The sequence below is a fragment of the Spermophilus citellus genome, assembly GCF_964194105.1.
Source record: "Spermophilus citellus genome assembly, chromosome: 6".
Taxonomy (NCBI): Eukaryota; Metazoa; Chordata; class Mammalia; order Rodentia; family Sciuridae; genus Spermophilus; species Spermophilus citellus.
In genome coordinates, this window is record NC_138187.1 from 38625629 (window position 1) to 38630613 (window position 4985).

Below are 4985 nucleotides of genomic sequence, written 5' to 3' on the forward strand. Positions count from 1 at the left end.
TAGCTCTAGGTTTTAAAACAAATTTCTAATGTGGAGATTGACATAGGGCACAGGAAATGGGGGTGACAGAGGAACGACGAACAATGTACCACAGCAAAGGCAAAGCCCTGAATTTCAACAGTTTCCTTCAATGAGAGCCAAGAACATCTCACTCATCTATTCATTCATTCACTCATTCATTCATTCACTCATTCATTCATTCGCTCATTCACTCATTCATTCATTCACTCATTCATTCATTCACTCATTCATTCATTCACTCATTCATTCACTCACTCATTCACTCACTCATTCATTTGACAAATACATATTGAGTACCTATATGTGCCTGGTACTGGAAACCGCAGTAGTGAGTGCAAAACTCAACGTACACAGCTCTGGGAGAGGCAGAACTTGCCTGGACTGTTTTTTTGACATCCGGGCTGGGGAGGTGGGAGGAGATTTTGTGGGGGATTGAACTCAGGGGCACTTGACCACTGAGTCACATCCCTAGCCCTATTTTGTATTTTATTTAGAGACAGGGTCTCACTGAGTTGCTTAGTGCCTCGCTTTTGCTGAGGCTGGCTTTGAACTCTCGATCCTCCTGCCTCAGCCTCCTGAGCAGCTGGAATTACAATCATGTGCCACCAGCCCCAGCTTCCTGGGGTTTTTTGAGCAGTGGTTCTCAAAACTCAACTTCAGAATCCGTAGAAGGCTGTATAGACACAGGTGAGTGCTCCTGCCCCAGTTTCTGATTCGGGAGCCCTAAATTCGGGAGCCCTAAATGTAGGGCCCCTGAGCTGGGGCCTAAAAAGGTGCATTTCTAAGAAGGCCCTCAGGTGATGCCAACGCTGCCGGTGAGTGTACACTCTGACCTCTGATGCTCGGATCCCGAGGTGGCCTCGGGGGCCGAGCATGAACACCAAGTCCTCCACCACACATCTTCACCTTGACCCTCACGGGCCACCCAGTGCTGTGTACTCCAGTTAAGGCTAAGGACGCTAAATTTCTCTGCTCTTAGTTAACTGAGCCATGGTTGTTAGAAACTTAGAAACTAAAAGGACATTCCTCTACGAAAATGAAGGCGTCACTTCCAGGACTTTGACTGGTTTGTGGACAACTGAGGGATAAGGACCTTAACCTGCAAATGTCCAAGCACCCTTCTTGCTCCCTCACTGGGGCAGGCTGCTAACTGTCCCCATTTCTGTTCTTTCTTCTCTAGTGAATGAAAGCCCTCCTTTTTAGCTGGCATGGCAACCACCTAGGATAGCCTACATTTCCCAGGCTTCCTTGCAGCTCCATGTGGCCATGTGTCTAAGTACGGTCCAGTTACTTTTCATTTTCTTTTTCAAAGGGAAAAACAATCCACATACCACAAAATGCATCCTTTTAGAGTGTGCAATCTGAGAGTTTTCAGTACAACTTGGAAAGTCATGCTACTATTGCCATTAATTTCAGAAGGGCCAATAAGTTTTAAACATTCAAGAACCTTAAGCACGGTGGGGCTCACACCTGTAATCCCAGCAGCTCAGGTGGCTGAGACAGGAGGATCGCAAGTTCAAAGCCAGCCTCAACAATGGCGAGGCGCTAAGCAACTAAGCAATTGTCTCTAAATAAACTATAAAATGGAACTGGGGATGTGACTCAGTGGCTGAGTGCCCCTGGTTTCAATCCCTGGTACCAAAATTAAAAAAATAAATAAAAACCTTAAGCAATGGCTGTTACAAATTCTTTGTCTCTTCTTCTGTTACAAAAAAGAAAAACCCAAAAAACTGAAATGTGAATGTGATCCAGCCATCATCTTGGACCATGAGGATGCAGGTTACATGCAAGGAATGGCAGAATGAGCAGCTGGAAGGATGGAGGACACCAGAGGTCTTTGTGTTGCCAGACCAGCCGAGACAGCTCATCCTGACTTTTACGTGGGAGAGAGATAAATTTCTTGTTTAAAGCACCCTTATTTGGCAGGGATGGGGGTGGGAGGTGTGACCGCTCTTCACAGCCAAACTTAATGCTAACCTATAACAAGTAGTCTGTTGAATCAGTCTAGATTCTTTAGTTGTAACCACAGAGACTAATTTTAACTGACTTGAGCAGAAATGGAATGCATGAAACAATACTGGGTAACTCAGAATTTCCAAGAAGCCTGGAGAATCTGGTGTAGAGTCTACAGAACCAGGAACAAGTCTCAAGGCACATGACACAGCTCGGGCAGGACCTAGCTTCAAGGAAGGCAGAGAAAATGATCAGCAGGCTTCTATGACTGGTGCTGGGCAGCCAGAAAGAATATAAATGGCTTTGACATCCACCTTTTAGCCTTCCCCACAGCTGTTGCCAAACCAGAATCTCAGTTGGCTGTTTGCTGGACAGAGCCTCTTCTGTCTGTCTGCATGGGGGAAATCCCTGATGGACTGTGGCTTCAATCCATGACTCTATCAGCTACACCTTTTAATGCTCTAGATTGCTTGTCAGTTCGGATTTAGTGAGTCCGTCAGGTGCCTCTTGGAATTCCCTGGGCCATTCCCAAGAGACATATAGATGCAGCAAGCCGGTCCCAGAGAGCAAGCAGTGTCTGACCCAGCAGAAGATTCCCCTCCAATTCCTCCTCTGTGTTTGCCATTTTGTTTTCCTTTATCCTCCAGGAGGAGAAGTTAGGTGGGTATGCCCTGGGCCCAGCCTTCATGGTCAGGAGAAAAGAACTGGCTTGTAGCATGACTTGGATTCAAAGCAAATTCTTCATCCATCAAGGGAGGGCTTTGAACTCCGTGACTTCTGATGACCCTCCCAGCTCAGACTGATGGGCTAGGATTTTGCCGGAGCTGTATTTTCTAAATGTCTTAGGGGTTCCCCTAGAGGCTGGTATTGACAGCAAGACTCGGGAGCCCAAGGATTTTCCAAATGGCCTAGTTTCTATTTCTATTAAAATGTCTGCTTGTTCAGCAATTCAACTTCTGGGGATACAAAGACCCAAAGGAACAGAAAACAGCGATGGGATCAGATGTTTGCCCACCCGTGTTCAGACCTGCATCATTCACCAAGGCCAAATGGTAGAAACCCCAGTGATGATAAATGGATAAACAAAATCTGGCCCGTGGAAGATGATCCAGCCTCAGAAAGGAATGAAGCCCTGATACGCGCTACATCATGGATGACCCTGGAAGACATTGTGCTAATGAAATAAGTCACACACAAAAGGACAAATAGTATATGATTATTCCACTGACATGCGGTCCCTAGAGAAGTCACAGTCACCGTGACAGGAAGTAGAATGGTGACTTGCCAGGGGCTGGGGGAGGGGGAGGGGGACTTAATGGGCACAGAGTTTGTTTGGGGAAGACAGAAAGGGTGGATGGTAGTGATGGTGCCTTGACTATGTAAATGTGCTTAATGCCACTGGACTGTATATTCAAAAGCTGTTGAAATGGTAAATTTTATGTGTTTTACCATAATGATAAAAAAAAGTCTGCTCAGAGCTCAGCGTCTTCAAAGATTCTCTCCATTGGATATTATTAGCAGGATTAAAGCCAAGTAACATATTGCTAAAATATCCCATCAGTTGAGTCAATTCATTGACAATTGTAATCGATATGGAGCAAAATAACCAGCCAACCCTCCAACTCTGTTCTTCTATGAGGAAAGACAGATCCACTAACGAGCCTGAGCTAACTGATGGGCCTGGAGCCCTGGACCCCCTGAGCCACCAGCCCAGACTTGTGGAAAGTGAGATTCCACCGAGACATTCCAAAATCACATGGATTTCTTGTCTCCAAACAAGCCAGCTGTCTAACGATTCCAGCTTCCTTCTGAACGTAGACACACACACACACCCAGATTTGAATAAAGACGCCACAAAGTAGAATTTCTTCTCGGGGGCATCTATACCTTGTTCAGAAACAATGTAAAATGGACAAAAAAAAAAAAAAAGCTATAAGCCATCACCAGACGGTAACAATCCTTCAAGTAAAATTTTAAAAGACTCGGTGGAATGAGCCAGCCATTCCCACCAAAAATAAAACACTCCACTTCCCTCACCCAATTCAATTATCTCGCTAAAAAAGGGCTTTTTTTTAACACCTCCCAGCAGGCAGCAGATCTAGCAAGTGAGTCGGTGAGGATGACAGTGAATAATCAGGCACCCAGAGCCCGAGGTGTGAAATAAAGGTGGCCTGCCTCAGCCAGGAATATCAACGCTCAGAAATGAACATTATCGTTTCCATATTATAAAGCATACTTTAAAAAAATCCTTAATGATTTTCTGGTTGTGAGGCTATGCTGGTAACAAAGTCTCTGTCGTTGACATGATATTGCTGGGAGTAAAAAAATCTCATCTGTAAAACCTCCCAGCTTAAAAACAAAAAATTCTCCCATTTGCCTATAAAATATTTCAGGATCATAATAGAAGAATGAAGAAATTTTTAAGAAGAAAAAGAAACATCCCTAGTTCTACAATTCAGAGACAACCGCTGCTAGTGTTCTCGTGTTGTGATGATTTCCTTCCAGTCCTTATGAATATGTATGACGTGAGCATTAATATGCATATATGCAGGGGCTTCACGCAGCCTCCTTTTACTTAACATGGCAAAGTGAGGATTTTCATCTGTTGATGTGATCATTCCCTGTCTGGTCATATTTGTGGGATCCTCCCTTCCTGTGTTTTGAGAACTTTGGCCCCATCCTGTCTGGAATATTCTGTATTGCCACATGCTTCCCTCACCAGGATATGATTCTCTGCTACTCTTACTTCCCATTTTACATCTTCCTGACCTCCCGTGTGTGTGCAGGAACCTGTGCTCAGGGCCTGTACAGGGCACTCAGGTGTTTATGGGGACCTGGCTGGCCGTGCCAGACCCCAGCTCCCTAGCTAGGCCTCTGTCCCACCTGACTAACCTCTGTAGATGATTTATCAGTCACTGGTCACCACCTGCTTTACGGGGGGGGGGGTGACAGTAGGAAATGGGGACATGTATCAAGGATACAAATTGGCAGATATGCCAGATGAATAAGTT